General features: G+C 44.4%; 1 protein-coding gene across 2 annotated transcripts in view; it reads left to right on the forward strand.

The window, feature by feature from the left end:
- Window positions 1-932: 932 nt before the first annotated feature.
- LOC111874848 (ets DNA-binding protein pokkuri) overlaps window positions 933-18,605 on the forward strand; it is a 229,007-nt gene continuing 211,334 nt past the window's right edge. For both annotated transcript variants that reach the window (XM_023870692.2, XM_033755640.1), the window contains exon 1: window positions 933-1,246. The gene's annotated coding sequence lies outside the window, so the exon portion shown is untranslated. The remainder of the gene's footprint in view (window positions 1,247-18,605) is intronic.

Consider the following 18,605-nt stretch of genomic DNA (forward strand, 5'->3'; position numbering starts at 1 on the left):
CTAACCCGGATTTTTGGCCGCACCAGAGTTCAAGCGGTCAGTCGCTGGCTTCCTATCGCGGCGGCCCTCGTCTGGTCAAGTGGGATTTGTGGTGGACAAAGTGGCGCTGAGGCAGGTTTTCTCCGAGTACTTCGGTTTACCCTGCCAATCTTCATTCCACCAATTGCTCCACAATCACCCTCACCTATCATCTGGGGGCTGGTACGATAGACCAGAAGTGGCCGCAGTACAAGGGACTTGGTTCCACCCCAGTAGCAATAAAAAAACCCGAATTTTAATGTCGGCATTAACATTGACAAATAAGACGCATTATCTTCCCCAATTGTAAACATTGGCCAATGGGAGAGAAAATAGCAGAAAAGTAGGGAGTCAGTGAGTACAAATATTTTACCTGGTGATGGTCATAAAGAGCCGAAACATGTTGTAAAATAATATATAAAGCTTATACATGAAGTTTGGTAAGGGAATAAAAAATAAGTTACTAACCCACATTTTGCCTGGATGGACTGGATAAAACCACGAAGAACTTTACACAGGATAGCCAGTGTCTCGGTGCAGACTCGAACTGCATACACTTCGAATACAAGTCAGAAGCATTGCCGATTGAGACAATTTGCCTAGATAGTGTCCTTGGGAAGCTGATAGTCACGCAACTGCTCAAGAAAAGCTGTTCGCTCTTGTCTCTGTGCTTAATTAGTTAAGCACCATACCACGAAGACATATGGTCGGGTGGAGGAATAACTCCACTTATGACTTCGGTATATTGCTGTTATTTTCTATAATAAATTCAGGAACTGTAGCCTCCAGAGCTGGTAGTTATTACGTATTATTGTGGAGGCAGTCGTAACGTTATGCACTCGGGGCTCTGTCTGGAGTTAAGCAGTGAAAGTGCTGCAGTAGACAGCAGGTCTGGTTGTCTAGGCTGCAGAGGAATCTCGCTGGAGTTGGGGAACAACAATTCAGACAGTTGCAGACGGGTAAGAGTTAGAAACGGACCACATTTCAGTGATCAGGAATGAAAACAGAGGCGGCTCGTGTTTAACGTTCTTTGTTTTACACTCATTTAGTGTATTTTCTGTGTTTATCGTTTCTTCAGTGAGAGTTCTCTTCTGCGGTTGTCAGTTAAGGTTTGTTGAATAAATGGTCACGTAATTGTTTTAATATAATATTGCCCGTGCCTGATTTCTGGATTTAAACTCGAAGCTGACAGCGTCTGGACCTAATATAACATTCTTACAAATATAAGGTAGGCCAATACAAATGTACTCTATTTACAATGTTTACTAACAGAATTGTTTTACTGTACTATGTAAAAGGTATAATTGTTCCTGTCCCTAACTAATTCATCACTATGCCATGAAGGCTATTTAGGAGTGGATGTATAGGTCCACATTTTCTTGACCTCAGCACTGGTTGGAGGTGAGTGGTCAGCTTCACGCCCTGGCCACTTTACCCCTGGTACCCATCGTAAGGTGGACCCCAGAGTCGGTCTGGACGACGTAAAGAAGAGAAAATTCTTGACCCTACCGGGACTCGAACTTCGACCCCTCAGTCGTCAAGCCCGTAGCCAGTCACTATACCGACTGCACTATCCCGGCTCCCCGTCTGTTGACACAGTAATTTCATTATATATAATTATTTGTGGTTTGTTCAAATACGGTGTCTGTAGCTCAGAATATGAGGCGTCGAATGTTAGGATCATCAGTGAGTAATTCAATATGATATAGAAGGCCTAATTTAGACCTCCACGGTCCAAGGAGGCCCATTAGATGTCTTTAAATAAGGTGACGAACCCCGGAGAACGGGAATCCATGTATTGTATTGGTCCGTCGTGCATTGCAGGAAGACGAAGGCGAAGATAAGTCCTCTCCTTATTCCTATTCCATTTCCATTAAAAACAAAGCAGGAGGACGGATAACTAGCGAACTCCACGGAGCTGAGCCCTTCTTGAAGAGGCCGCCAGTTACGCAGCTACTCGAGAATTTCCCAGTATTTCATCGAACCTGAAGGTTCATTACCGTCTTCACAAGAGCCCTTTACTGGTTCCTATCCTCAGGCAAATCAATCCAATCCATAGCAATCCATCTTATCTCTCTAAGATCGATTTTAATATTATCCAGCCACCTGTGTCTAGGTCTTCATAGTGGTCACTTTCCTTCTGGCTTGCCCATCAAGATCCTGTAGACATTCCTTTTCCCTCTAATGCATGCTACACGCCCCATTTTATCCTCCTTGACATGATCACTGAAATTGTACTTTGTGAAGAGTACAAGTTATGAAGCTTCTCATTATGCAGTTTTCTCCAACCTCCTGTTACATCAGGGCACCCGATAGCTTAGTTGGTTGAGGCACTATGTTACAAGCCGGAAGCTCGCTGGTTCGAGTCCCGATGAGGTGGATTTTTTTCAATTTACATAATCCTTCCAGTCGCACTATGGCCCAGAGGTCGACTCAGCCTCTAAGAGAAATTAGCGAAATGAGTACCAGGAATCTTCCTGGAGGGTAAAGGGTAGCCGGCGCGTAAGGCTCACAACCTCACCGCCATCTGCGAGCCAATTGTCTAGATAAAATGTGGGAGCTTCGACGTCCCAAAACCCTTGGGCCTTAACAAGGATAGCTTTACATTTTTACCTTTTACCTGCACTTCATCCTTCTTCGGTCCTACCCTATTCTCAAGCATCCTCAGTCTATATTCCTTCCATAACGTCAGAGACCAAGTATCGCATCCATATAAAACCACAAATAAAATTATAATTTTGTATATTCTAATTATTTACGTTTTTACACAGCGGACGAGAAGTCAAAAGGTTAAGGACTGAATGGTAACAAGCAGACGGTGTCCAAAAATACAATAACGGCATTTCTCCCCAGTTTAATCCTTATAGGGTGAAATTGTTTAAATAATTGAAGAAGGAACGTATACCCGCTTTATTTAGATGGGTACGGCTGTTTTATATTGAAGGTTTCTGTGGTCTGTTTAGACATGCTGACTTCATAAGCGTTATAGTCTTTCTCACACACTGTATAAACAGCAGTGATAGAAAGTGGTGTAAGGTGGGCCTAATATTTATGGACATCAGTTTTTAACAGTACAGCAATAATAAAGTAAATAAAAGTTATTTCTGGGTTACGTAAACTTTAGAAGTAAACAACTTTGATTATTAACTAGCATTATCGGTACCCGTTAATTAGCAATTCTTATGGAAACGTACTGGCAGGTCGCTCTCCGACTACGATAATTGTTGCACAAAAAGTGATAAATGAAATTTATCTATGTCTCTATAGCCCATGTGGACCTTGGCCATTTTTTAAGTTTCTTGATCTATATACAGTCGGTAGGACTCTCTGGACGGGGATCAGCCCGTCGCAAGGCCGCTAACTACACACAGAACAACACAAAACAGAATAAACGCAGACAGACATCCATGCCTCGAGTGGAATTCGAACCCATGATCCCAGTTTTCGAGCGGGTGAAGACGGTTCGTGCCTTAGACCGCGCAGCCCCTGTGATCGGCGATAAATGAAGTCATTGTAAAATGTTACTCCAGCAAATGAAGGCCACAGGTTGTAAATGATCTCTCTCTTAGAAGGCGAAAAAATGCCACGAAGACGTATTGGGGAGTGGTGGTATAGCTCTATCATTCTTGACCTCAGCACTAGATGAAGGTGAGCGGTCAGCTTCACGCCCTATCCGCTTTATCCACTTGGAAAGAGGCCCCGGTACCCATTGGATAGGAGGCTGGATGGGCCACAGACACGGTATGGACACTGTGCAGAAAAGAAAGTCTCCTGCCCGTGCCAGGAATTGAACCCCGGTTTGTAACCCTTCGTTATAACGACTGAGGCCGCGCCATAGCTCAAGCGGTTAGTCGCTGGCTTCCGACCGCGGCGGCCCGGGTTCGATCCCGGGTCTGGTCAAGTATTATTTGTGGTGGACAAAGTGGCGCTGGAGCAGGTTTTCTCCGAGTACTTCGGTTTCCCCTGCCAATCTTCATTCCACCAATTGCTGCACAATCACCCTCACCTATCATCTCTGGCTGGTACAATAGGCCAGAAGTGGCCGCAGTACGAGGGACTTAGTCCCACCCCACTAGCAATAAAAGAAAATACCGATTGAGCTCTCCCGGTAATAGTTTGTATCGATTTAATATTGCATTTAGGTACAGAGCATATGTTTGAGTGTCCTTTTTAACGTCATTACATTGCCATCATGTGTAGATCCGCTCAGAAACGTATGTGGCATTTATAATATTCCGGTTTTTTAAAAGACGCGATTCTCCTGTTTTTAATATGCCGTGTTTTTCGCGAAAACGTAAATCTGTTCACGCATGCTGCGCCTATGGATTTTGGGCTTGTTACATGCCGCATGCCGTGTGAGCCGCGAGTCGCCACCGCTCCGAGGAGTGCAGCCTATTCTAAGGAGAAGTCACCAAGTTCTCGGTTATTTGAAACAGGTTATAGTTGTCTCCAGGCACGGTTTTGGCAAGTCACCTGATCAGTAAGATGTAATATAGATATTTCGGAAAATGTAGCTACGGCTGGCGAAACGCTTTCTCGAGTTTTCTTTTCCCACTGATGCACAGGAACATTTTTTCAATTAACTGTAGGTATTATCACGTATTTAGGGGCGACTATAGACGGGGTTTGGGTTGGTGAATGGATTTATTGACCAGTTGTACACACCACTCGGAACTACAATTACTATTACTAATTACAGCGCTATCACTGATCTCCACAAGTCTTTACAAGTCACTACACACTAAGTATTTTCCCAGTCTGCTGTGTCTCCAACAGACGTTCCCTATCAACGGCCTCTAACAGTGGAGATTCTTCAGGTTTTCGCGCTTACGTCGTTACTGTTAGGCGAATATCCCACACAACTGAACTCACTCACCAGAGCAGAGCAGAAGCTTACTGCCGGAAATCAGCCGGCACAGACACTCCTGGCATCGGGCCCCGCTGGGACCCATGGCCATATTTTGGTTTAGTGTGTAGACCTTTGGCTTTTTTTTTCCTCTTCCTTGGTCCTCCTTAATGATATAAACGAGGGGTTGGTCTTTTTTTTTATTGGTGTTCACTTTCTACACCTTATTCCACCTGAGGTCAAATTATTCTCACATGAGTAAATATGTGATATATACAGTTTTCTTTTACACTCTTCAGAAGTATAAACTGAAATTAAATTGTGATATGTAGAGGGACATCTGTCAGTGCAGGAATGTGCAGCAGCTTATACAGCAATTTATTTTACACTCCGAAACGGCAGTTAGACACTTGAATGGTCGTAGGCTTGACCGCCGCCAAGTTTAAGCTTCTTATAAGTCTTATGTCTGGCTTCTCCTTATCCAATTGCACGTACATTTGGATTTTCACGATTTAGCATGGCATCTGCCTGCCTCCTGCATAATTTCGTTATGTAATCATACACATGCCGGTCACGGTAGCCGAGCGGTCTAAGGCATGTACTGTCGTCGCTCGCTCGGAAGCCGGGATCGTGGGTTCGAATCCCACTCAGGGCATGGATGTTTGTGTGCGTTTTTTTGTGTTTGTGTACAGGTAGAGGCCTTGCGACGAGCTGATCACCCGCCCAAGGAGTCCTACCGAATGTGTAAGATCTAGAAAATCATAAGTGAACGGAGAAGTTCATGGAGGTAGGCCTAGGCCCACTGGGACTGTAGTGCCAAGGAAAAAAAATCATACACATACTGAATTTTGAACACCAAGTGAAAATCGCGGACTGATGTGCGAATGTCAAGGTTGCCAATAGCACGGAGAACTCTGTTCTGCAAGCGCTACAGTTTCATCAAATGAGTGTCCGCCGTAAACTCCCAGGGGACAGGTATAAGTCATTATTGATTTAATTACTGCTCTGTAAACGATTAATTTGGCCGGTCACGGTAGCCGAGCGGTCTAAGGCATGCACTGTCTTTGCTCGTTCGGAAGCCGGGATCGTGGGTTCGAATCCCACTCAGGGCATGGATGTTTGTGTGCGTTTTTCTGTGTTTGTGTACAGGTAGAGTCCTTGCGACGAGCTGATCACCCGCCCAAGGAGTCCTACCGAACGTGTAAGATCTAGAAAAACCGAAGTGAACTGAGTTCATGGAGGTAGGCCTAGGCCCACTGGGGCTGTAGTGCCAAGGAAAAAAATAAACGATTAATTTAATGTATGTGCTTTTACTCACTCAGCCGGCCTCTGGTTCTCGCTATATAGCCTTGGGGCGAACCAAACACAAAACACCGCCTCAAACAATTTGACTGTTGTTATGGGCGGTTGCCTAGCAATGGAACCTCCTAAATGAAAGGAGCTGCATCTTCAATTCTGTATTTCTCGTGATAAGAAAAAAATGCATGTAATGAGTTTCCGACAAAGAGAATCTCCACGTCCTATCACTTACCTTGCAGATATAACTACCGGTAGAGTCTTGTAATGCATTGTCATGGCTGGGGACCAAGCTTTCGAACTTTGGAGCTAAATATATCATTTTTTTTGACGCGAAATGACGTATGATATTAACCAACATTGATTGCAAGCACGGATAAGATTCATAAATTATCATATTGATGAACAGATGCTTATTGCTACTTATTCAGACGCTCGTATCCGTAAATGTCTGGCCTTCAGATATTTTACGTTCCAGTGCGCGACTGACATAGTACTCTCGGTTGTGTCTGAGAGCCAATGGGCACTGGCTGTTCATTCTGTCTTACGGGACGAACCAACGGGAACTGACTTGCTGTCTACCATTTCTCTCCTGTGTCCTATATAACCCTCAGATTTTCTGAGAAGTAGTGGATCTGGAACGGGGTCCACTCAGCCTCGTGAGGATAATTGAGGAGCTACTTGAGAGGAAAAGTAGCGGCTCCGGTCCAGAAAATCGAGATTAACGGCCGTGGGAATCTGTTGCGCTCACCACGCGACATCCTCTACCCGCAAAAAGTTGGCACTAACTTCGCCGACAAGCGGCGGTCGCTCGGTCGGTATAGTTCGCATGCGGACTAAGAGCCACGGAGTTTAAGTTCTTTTTATATAACCCGAAATTCCAGCAAGCCGATTTCTCTGCTTTCCACCTGCTTTCACGCTGGGTTTTTCGACCTTGAATACAGAGCAATCTTCCACCGAAACGTCGGTTGACTTTCAACGGACTACACGGAGTTATATCCCATAAGATAGAACTCTTCATAACCAACCCCTGTCAGAACCTCAAATCCTACCACTCAGGCGGTTATTCACCGGATTCCCACCGCGGTGGCCCGGGTTCGAGCCCCGGTCAGGTCATGTGGGATTTTTGGTGGACAATTTGGCACTAGGGTAGGTTCTCTCCGAGTACTTCGGTTTTCCCTGCCAATTTTCATTCCACCGACTATTCCACATTTGTCATGTATCATCCGGGGCTGGTACTATAGGCCAATTAATGGCCGACATACCAAGTGGACTCAAGTCTCACCCCACCCCAAGAAACTAAAAAAAAAAGCTACCATTAGTTAGTGTTTGTGCTGAGATTCATGAAAATTTCTCTTATGGGGAGCAGTTAAATGAATGCAGTCGTAACACAAGAAACACGAGCTCTCGCGTTCGGAGGTTAGAAGTCACTATTTAACGTTTCGCGAACTCAGATATCTCCTTACCACAAATGCGAGAAAGAAAAGTTTCTATTTTTATTCCTGTTGACGAGTACCGTACATTACATTGGTGTGTACTAGGAAGAAGATGCTTTGGGTTAGACACTAGGCTGGATGGTTTGAGTAAAACAGTAAATCAGAATTTAAACGTACAGGGCGAAACCGCTATTTTGTAAGTAGGTTCTCCGGTACATAACCGAAGAATCGAAGTTCGATTCACGGCAGGAACAAAAGTTTTCTCTCTTCTCCTGCGTTCATACCGGCTGTGAGACCTACTCATCCCCGTATCTAGTGGATACAGGGAGTTGTTTGTCCCGGGGTGAAACGGCTGGAGCTTGAAGCTAACCGCTGATTTCCCGCTAGTGCCGACGTTAAGAATGGATGGGACCGGTTTGTCTAGAAGTAACGTTCTAGGCCTGTGTTCGGTTCGACTCCCGGGCGGGACGGTCGCAGTCCTAATTAAGTTTCTTCGTTGAGGATCCTTTCCGATTCATCATTCTTCCTACCATCCGACGATAGTATCGATACTGACAGTCACATACAAAAGAATACATGGAGATGTACGTCCATTCCACCATGTCTCCATGGCGTGATGCTTGATTAAAGCAGAAATTGAAATTTGCGTTCATTTTAACGAATAGGGACTTCCGTCACGAGAAATACTTTGTCTGGGTTCGTATCTTAGCTGTCCTATACTGAGATTGTTGTCGACATGTGCTGCCAGACTTGGATCTGCAGGGTGTAGTCCCCCAGCTGACTAGCTGATGTCATTCGTGGTCTCTTTATTAGTTAAACGAAACAGGAAAAACCTTGTGACTAAACCCAGCCAGAGTCTTGAATAGCCCAGCCAATCAGGAAGAGTCAAACTGATTATAAGCAGAAAAGCCACTCCGCTGATAAACATCCTTGGCAAGCCACCAAGAGTACATTCACCGGCAGACTGCTGTAAACACTGCGATTTAACGAAACGGCTTGGTGTAACGCTAACACACTTGAGAATATTAACTCAGGGGTCATTCTATGTGAAGTTATCCAGAGAGGTCGCTCACCATTTAAAAAAAAATCTTATTTTGTACACTTATTTCTACATATTTTCTTTCATTCTTCAAAAAATAAAAAAAAAATTGTAATCCGCTCGGTTCTCCCGGTACAGCCGTTTTTATAATGCGAAAAAACGCGTTTTCGGCGCAAATGGAGGTTTGCGTTATCTTCTGTATCTCGGTAACTGTTGACGCTAGAGAGTCCAATGAAAAACCAAATTGTTCCTCATGATATGGACTACAAATCATGTTATTACACGTTTTTACTCAACTCACTTCCTCTAGGTGTAATTAAGCTTGAAACTTACCTGTCGATTTTGGGAAAAACGCTATTTTTGACCTTCACAAACCAATGGGAAGGGGAAAGTATCAGATCCGAGCGGATTACAATTTTTTTAAATATTTTTGAAGTGTGAAAATATGTAAAAATAACTTATTTTGGCTTGTTTTGGACTTCATCCATCGTCTGGTACGTAAAGGACAAAAGACCACGACGTTTCGGAGACTGGATCTGTCTCCGTCTTCAGGTGGGTAGGGAAGGGTAAACCTACTCAGCTGGGCCCGTTAAAAAGAGTTAGTCTCAGTCACTGGAGTACAGTACAGTACAGTATACACCATCGTCAGAATCCTTTCAAGTCTATGTAAAAATAAGTGTACAAAATATGAATTTTTTAAAAATGGTGAGCTACCTCTCTGGATTAATTCACGTGGAATGACCCTCAGCAGATGTTCAGTTCGAATCTTGGCAGAGACACCTGCCATATTGACTGAGGTTTCTCTTTGGCTCCTCCAGGCAAATACCGCGATAGTACCTGTATTAGGCCACGGTCATTGCGTTTCCACCCCCTTCTGATACATCATTCGCAGTTCGACCCTCTGTAGTGTGGCTATCAAAATGGAGGGGGTACCGTCACACAAACAGATCCTTTTATTTTATCTTATCTTCTGGGATATAACGTCGTGTAATCCGTTGAAAGACAGCCAATTTTTCGGAGAAACATGTCGCCTCCATCTTCAGGTTCGAAGAACAAGCCAAGCAAGAAACTAGCGTGAAAGCATGTGGCAAGCAGAGCGGATTATATAGGAATAAAGACAAATAAAACAAACTCCGTGGTCTGTTGTCCGCAAGCGAACTATACCGACCGAGCGACCACCCCTTGTTGGCGAAGTTAGTGCCCACTTTAGAGGATAGAGAGTGTCGCGTGGTCAGCGCAACGATCCCCACGGCCATTAATCTCGGTTTTCTAGACCGGAGCCGCTATTTGATTGGAGCGAAATAAAAGACAGCAACTATGTTCCCGTTGGCGCACCCGTAGGATAGAATGTACCGTCAGTACCCATTGGCTCTCACGCACAACCGAGCGAACCAATAGGAGATAAGAACCAGGCAATCAGCCAGGTACTGGCGGTTCATTTTGTTCTACGGGCGAGCCAACGGGAACTGAGTTGCTGTCTTCTACTTCCCTCTCGTTTCCTATATAATCCACTCTGTTTGCCACATTCTTTCACCCTGTTTTTTTGCTTGGCTTAATCTTCCACCCTGAAGAGTGAGGTGACATGTTCCTCCGAAACAACGATTGGTTTTCAAAGGACTACACTGTGTTATATCCCAGAAGGTAAAACTCTTCATAACCACCGCTGAATCCTACAAAATATTCTATTATTCGACTCACAATTTGTTTGAGCCCAGATAGGCCTTTATCAGATAATTTTTGAGGAGTATACAAATGTTGACGGAGTACATATGAACTACAGTGGTATTATCATAAATTGTAAATACAAAATGTGTATGATCGTAACCCCTCAGTTTTTATTTGTAAGCACCACAAACAGGATGCAACGCTACAATATGTAGCCTGGATACTAACGACATCGTAAAGGAACCCATAAAAATCTGTCTACAGCCCCTTGTTGGACCTTGGCCACTTTTTCAGTTTCTTGATTTTATACACAGTCGGTAGGACTCTTTGGATGGGGGATCAACCTGTTCCAAGGCCGCTACCTACACACAGATATCCATGCTTTGAGTAGGATTCGAACCCACGATCGCAGCGTTCGAGAGAGCAAGGACAGTTCAAGCCTTAGACCTCGCGGCCACTGTGATCGGCCGCAAAAAAAAGCTACCATTTAGGATATAACAAAATGTAAACTCGAATGATGAGTTGCTACTTTGCTTCTTTATGTTATTCCAGTTTTTCCCCCGTATAATTATTGATTATAACACTCAAGTCGTTGCAGTCCACGATGACTAACCAAGCTGTCGGGCTGATAATTTGTTGACGTCTGTGCTCCTAGTGTAATCAGCGGCACTAATAACACAATCATCAATAACTTTAACATGGACATTACGCCTGTAGTTAACATTATCACGGTTCTTGACTTATCAGTCCCCCAGTTTATCTCGGACGTAGATGAAAGCAGAAAATGTACCTACGATACGAGGTTAACAAAATGCTGCATGCAAGTGGTCACTTCCGTTGCAGCATGCCACCGCGTTCATTTGAATTGAAACACCCTATACTCCATCTGCTACAGGAACGAGGGTGCGTCATCGCTAGTTAGTGACGTAGACTGTTACGCCATGATTATATTTTCAACATACGCTCGTGGAAATTTCATACTTACACAGGAATTTTATTCCGTGAGGTTGCCTACACAAGATAGGGCATACCTCTATTATTAGATGAACTGAAGTTTATTGCATGGACGGGGCATGTAGCACGAATGGGGTAGAAGAGGAATGCATATAGGATACTTGTGCGAAATCCTGAAGGAAAGAGCCGCTAGGAAGACCATGACATAGGTGGGTGGACAATATTAAAATGTATCTTAGAGAGATAGAATGAGATGAGATGGATTGGATTGATCTGGCTTAGGATAGGGTCCAGTGGAGGGCTCTTATGAACACGGTAATGAACCTTCTAGTTCCATAAAACGCTGGGAAGTTCTTGAGTAGCTACACAATTGGCAACTTCTCAAGAAGGGCTCAACTCCATGAGAGAGAGAGAAGCTTCATGCATTGTTAACCGCGCCACTAGAAGGAAGGGAATGGACACCTCCACTCTCCGGCCGCTTTATCCTGCTGTAGAGACCTTGGTACGGACTGGTGCGCTGTTTTGCTGCTTGCTGGTTTCTTGCGCGGCATATTTTTCAGTTTTGAATTTGAAGACGATACGTTCCTCCGGAACGTCCGTGAACTTGTACCGGACTACACGACGTCACATCCTATGGCTTTTGAGGATGCATTCAGTACGTCAGGTTATACAGCGCCGAATGATCGGATGAATAATGAATTGGAAGGGATGTGGAAGGAAAGTGCTGCGCCCAAATATGAGGTAGTATTCCAGCATTTGTCTGTACGGACTGAGGAAATCCACGGAGAACCTGTTAAGGTGGTCGGTTTCGGCGCCAGGATTTGAACTCTGGACCTCGAAAGAAGACACGAAAGTGATATCACTCGTTCAAGAGGAAAAATTTGTACATTCATTGCTATAGATTAATCATTCAGAGCAAGGTTAATTAGACATACGAATGTTCTAACAAAATTCCTGAGGAAATCTGTATTGAAATACGAGAATTGGGATGCTAATGAGGGTAAAAGTAAGAAATCGGCTGTACTGAGATCCATGCCATGAAGATCTGTGTGAGAGTGGAAATATAGCTCCACCATACTTGACCTTGGCATAAGTTAGAGGTGAGTGGTCAGTTTCATGCCCCTGCGCTCTATCCCCGGCGAAAAAACCGCCGGTAGTCGTTGGATGGGAGGCTGGATGGGCCTCAGAGCCGGTCTGGACACTATGTAGAAGAGAAAATCTCGTGTCCCTGCTGGGAATCCAATCCCGGCTCACCATCCCACTATCCTACGCTATGCTGGCCGAGTTATCCCGGCTCCTACATGGAATCAGTATCTGAGATAACTCTGACAAGGAGCTGATAGTATTCACATGGTTAGTACATTCCCAGAATTGAAATCCATCTTTGAGAAAGATCGTATGAAGTTGATAAAGTTTATCTTACAGCCTGTAACTTGTAAAATTGCTCAATAACGGTTGCATCTGTTAAACGAGCATGGATATTTATCATAACGATTCTCTTAACCATTTAACGGCTGAATATCTTCTAGATACGCATACTCCACCCCTCTTGGTCTTACCACTCAAACAAACTCCGTGGTTTTAGTCCGCAAGCTAACTATACTGACCGAGCGACCGCCGCTTGTCGGTGAAGTTAGTGCCAACTTTAGCAGATAGAGAGTGTCGCGTGGTCAGCTCAACGAATCCCCACGGCCGTTATTTCGGTTTTCTAGACCGGATTCTTACCCCTCATTTAGAGGAAATATTGAAAACTTTATTATGAATTGTATAATGTTCAGTTACGGTCAATCCTTCCGTATTACATTTTAAACGAAAAAATTGTGTTTTTTAGTATAATCTTCAAAATTCCTATAGAGTATTCCGTCTTTTCGGTATTCATGTCACGTCTGCTAGTAAATTTAAAGGAATTGTTGTTGTAAATACAGATAACCGTTTGCAAGAACCAGTCTTAATAGCACAGCCCACGAACATGAATTCAGACAATATATTGTGAAATGTAGACCCATTGCCGAGTAACAGCTGTGTAAACAGGAGACAGTACAACAATCGTTGTTAGGGAACAGCTCTGTGGACACGTTGCTTCCCTGGCTACGAGAGAACTAGACATAATGGAAGAGACGTTTTCTATGCGGTCCGTGTCGTGGCTCTATAACAAGGACTAGTAGTTCAGTTGAGTCAGGTGAGAGTTAGGGTGAGGACACACCAAGGAAGCTGGCAACTGCAACGCAACCGCAGTTTCCAAGAATTGTTATCAGCCTGAGTTGAACACATGTTACTAATGGAGCTGCGCAAACTGAGGAAACGGCAGTGTAGTTTCCTTAATTTGCGCTGCTCCATTAGTAACATGTGTTCAACTCAGGTTGATAACAATTCTCGGAAATTGCGGTTGCGTTGCAGTTGCCAGTTTCCTTGATGTGTACTCGCCCTTACAGTTATGAGAAGTGAGAAACTGGTAGCTGAAGCCGTGGAAAGTTTGGGAACCCAGAGGAATGGGGAACGTCTGCCATTGGAAGACGGTACCAAGCAACGGCTATTGAAAACTGAGAAGACTTCGTGTATGATGTAGTTACTTCGAGACTACCGTAATTATTTGTAGTTACGTTCTGTAAGTGCCCAATCAGTCTGATTACCAATCCAAACCCTGTCTGTAGTCATAAAACGTGACAGTACTGAAGAAGATTTAATGCTAGGAACTGTTACGCTGTCTCCCATGTACCACTTGTAGTGAGATTATATAGTGACGGAGTAATAAACAGCGTCATACACCGACGTATGTAATGTAATGCTTTGCGTCACGGTGTCATATGTGACGCGTAACATCAATATATTCTATATTAGCAGTCACACTTCTCACCGTCCGTGTGCAGCTTCGTCGATGTGTTAAAATTCACACTTCAGAAGCATTCGTCTCTTCCTGTTATTCGAACACTACGTGTTTCGGCACAACTGGCTGCCATCCTCAGGTGTACAAGTTGTAGAGGAAACTGCTGTCCCTGTTGTCTCGCTGCTACACTTTGCACTTTAAAAGTGTAAGATACTTATAAAATATTTTAAAATATCATACCATGACTATTTTATTGTATGCACGTGTTGTGGGTCTGTTGTATCTGCAATATATAATGGGTTACATTAGTGTTTTGTTTATGAAGTGGATAATTTATGTTATATATTGTTGTTCTCTTACTGTAGGTAAAATGTAAAGCTATCCCTGTAACAGGACATGAAGGCCCATAGGGTTGTGAGACGTCGAGGCTCCCACATTTTCTAGACAATCGGCTTGCAGATGGCGGTAAGGACAGCCTTATGCGCCGGCTGCCCTTTACCCCCCGGAAGATTCCTGGTGCTCAGTTGTTCTAGAGGCTGAGTCGACCCCAGGACCATAGTACGGCTGGAAGGATTAGTTCAATTGAAAAATCCAATGCCCTCATCGGGAATCGAACCCGCGTCCTTCCGGCATAGCGCCTCAACCAACTACGGTACCGCATGCCTCTCAATGCAGTTATGATATCACATTTTGTTGGTGTTTTCGTTTTTCTCTGGTGCTGTGTGTAGCTGTTCCTCTCTAACCTGTATACCTGAGGATGGCAGCTACTCGGGCATAAACATGTAGTGTTGGAATAATATGAAAAGAGGAATGCTTCTGTTGTATGAGCTTTAATAACATCGACGAAGTTGCACCGGGACGGTGAGAAGTGCGAATTCTTATTTGGAATACGCAGTGCAACAGGACGCTGCAATATAATATTATGATTTATGTGCAAAATCACAATTGGTACAGATAACAGGGTGTTCCGTAATAGCGTAACTGGATTCGTCCTTGAAAAGAAAGGTTGTAACATACCATTTGATACTGTTTCACTGGCGTCAGCGTAAGACGTCATGATAACCCAGGTTGGAGAGTCGTCCGTTCTGAAAATATAAAGAAAACGCCGTGTTTTATATCAGTGTTTTACATTTCTTTCTGTGGACTGTGTATGTGACATGAAGATTACATTTATTATCTTCGGTATGCCATACTTTGGGGCCCTGCCGTAGCTCAGACTTTTAATCAGCGGCTCCTACCACGGCGGCCCTGGTTCGAGTTCGGATCAGGTCATGTGGCATTTGTGATGGACAAAGTGGCGCTGGGGCAGGTTTTTTTCCCAGTACTTCGGTTTCCTCTGCCAATCTTCATTCCACCAATTGCTCCACAATCACCAACATCCATCATCCAGGGCTGGTACAGTAGGCCAAAGAGTGGCCGCAGTACAAGGGACTTGATCTCACCCCACGAGAAAAAAATGCCATACGTCGCGGATGAGTGGGTAGCAATCCTCGTCGCTATACGGGAGGTCCTGCTTTCAGTTTCCGTCCGGAGACAGCTATTGTGACTGAAGTTTTTGTCATCTTTCCTCTGTCCCTCCAGACAGATGCTAGGATAATGCCTTACATTATACCACTACAGATTTCTTCCTCGTCCTTTCAAATTAATTCCGCACTAACCGTCCTATCATTCGACACGTATAATTTTGGCAGTTGAAGGAGTCGTTAAAAAATGAAGAGTTAACTGCATAGAGAGTGAGGGACGGAGACGAATTGGCCGTGCTTGAAGGGCCTAACGGTAAGGTTCTGTACGTGTGTTCGGTGGGTGCTTGGTTCGAATCTCGGCTGACACAACGGTTACTCTGACAGGCGTTTCCTCGTTCTCGTCATTACGTTCACGCAAATGCCGGGACAGTATCTTTACTAGGCCATTCTTTTCCAATTCACCATTCGCCTTATCATTTGACACTCTAATGTACTCGTTAGTACTGACTATTTTCTTTTTATTGCTAGTGGGGTGGGACTAAGTCCCTTGTACTGCGGCCACTTCTGGCCTATTGTACCAGCCTCAGATGATAGGTGAGGGTGATTGTGGAGCAATTGGTGGAATGAAGATTGGCAGGGGAAACCGAAGTACTCGGAGAAAACCTGCCCCAGCACCACTTTGCCCGCCACAAATCCCACTTGACCAGACCCCGGGATCGAACCCAGGCCGCCGCGGTGGGAAGCCAGCGACTAACCGCTTGAGCAATGGCGCGGCCTATTAATTAACTAACTCCGTGATAAGCCACAGGTCGCCCAGCTGCTCAAGCATATCACAACATTTTATGGAACCAGAAGGTACATTACCGTGTTCACAAGAGCCCTCACAGTGTCCGCTATCCCGATCAAAATTAATCCGGTATACAGGACCCCATCCTACTTCTTGGTCTATCTACTGGTCTCTTTCCTTCTGGCTTTCCCACCAAAGTCCTATATGCATTCCTCTTCTCCACATGCGTGCTGGATGCCCTGTCCATCTCATTCTACTTGACTTGATTATTCTAATTATACTTGGAGAAGAGTACAAGTTATGAAGCTCCTCATTAGGCAGTTTTCTCCAACCTCCCGTCACTTCATCTCTCTTCGGTCCAAATACTCTCCTGGTCCCTTCTTATCAGTCGTAATGACAGACTAAGAGACCAGGACCAAGTTTCACACCCGTAAAATAACCCTCAAAGAAATGAGCAATTCATGTGTTGGAAGACCTTAAATTCTGTCTGTGATCGGTACAACTGGTGTCAGGTGCAATAGTAATGTAAATAATAATTTTATCACTCTGCTTATTATGTGTGAGTTGACTGCTGGTCTAATTCTGTTAAGAAATGCAATTCAAATCTACGTCTTTTCTCAAACTTGCTGGCACGACGCCGAGACTATTAGGCAGCCTACAACACACTGGCGTGGAACAGGTCATCTGCTCATACCCTTTCCCATAGCTCAGTCCATATAGTGACGAAGAGGAACCCCGGTAGGAGCAGAACGTCCAGGCGGGCTCTGGGGCTCAGCCAGCTTCCTGTGCAATGAATACCAGGGGCTCTGTACCCAGGGGAAAAGTGGGCAGAGCGTGAAGCTGAACACCCGCCTCCATCTAAAGCCGACTTTAAAATGCAGTAAGCTATATCTCCCGTCCCCACGCGTCTTCATGGCCTTGTGCTTAATTAAGCACTCGGAAACTTTGCCTTCACTTTGTCTTTCCTTATTGCATAAATAAGCTTACATCAAGAGTAAGTTTCGTGTTATACCTTTTACAGTAAAGGTAAGGTCGCCCCTGTGCGAGGCTACTTAAGTATTATGCCATGAAGACGTATGGGGGAGTGGACGTATAGCTCCACCATTTTCGACCTCGGCACTAGATGGAGGTTAGTGGTCAGCTTCAAGCCCCTGCCACTTAAACCCTGGGGAATGAGCCCCCAGTATCCATTATATAGAGGCTGTGTGGGCCCCAGAATCGGTCTGGACGCTGTGGAGAAGAGAAAAATCTTGCACTGCCGGGAATTGAACTCGGGCCGTCCAGCTTGTAGCCCACCGCAGCCCTTATATTAGAGTGGTAGTATGTACGGTCTGTTTTAACATCGAGAACTGAGTATTTTTCACACAGCGTGTATTTATGTGTTTTATATGATTCTCAAAACAAATAACGAACATTTCCCTAACTGGCGTTAGTGTTAACCGAATTTTCTGTGTAACTGTGACGCAGTATGCTTCTGTGTGGCATAAACTTAATTTTTACAAATGCCGTGTAAAGAGACTCATAATTTTTACTTCTCGCCAAATGTTATTAAAATGGCCAACTGACGGAGGATGAGATATGCTGCGAATTAAGTATGCATGGGGAAAAGGAAACCCAGGAGAAGTGCGCACACAGTTTCAGTAGGTTATCTGAAGAAAAGTGGTTACTAGGAACATCCACACCTAGATATGAGGATAATATTAAAATGGCTTTTAAAGAAATTCGTTGGGAGTGTATGGGCTGCATTCATCTGGTTCGTAATAAACCCCAGTGTCGGACTGCTGAGAACATGGTAATGAACTTTCGAGTTCAATAAAATATTAGTATTAACAGCTCAAGAAGGACTTGTCTCCAGTAGTTAATAAAATGAGCCACTACAGCTCAATCGGCATAGCGACGGTCTACATGCTGGACAGCCGAGGTTCAATTCCCGGCAAGGGTAAAAGATTTTTCTATATTTCACAGACCGTCTCCGGAGCCCTCTGAGTCTCCCGTCCAATACATATCGGGGGTAAATTGCCCAGGGCTTGAAGATGAACGCTCATTCCCATGGAGTGCTGAGGTCAGGAATGGTGGAGCTATACCTCCACTCCTTTACACGTAATCACGGCGTGGTGCTTAATTAATTAAGAACAGGTACAACTTTACCTTTACTCTCTTTTTTTGCAATGGTTAATAAATTACATGACAGGTAAAAAGAGGTAGAGCTATACCTGTAACAGGCCGTAGAGGCCCATAGGGCTCTGAGACGTCAAGACTCCCACATTTTTTAGACAG

This window comes from Cryptotermes secundus, unplaced genomic scaffold, assembly GCF_002891405.2.
Source record: "Cryptotermes secundus unplaced genomic scaffold, Csec_1.0 scaffold160, whole genome shotgun sequence".
In the NCBI taxonomy this organism is placed as follows: Eukaryota; Metazoa; Arthropoda; class Insecta; order Blattodea; family Kalotermitidae; genus Cryptotermes; species Cryptotermes secundus.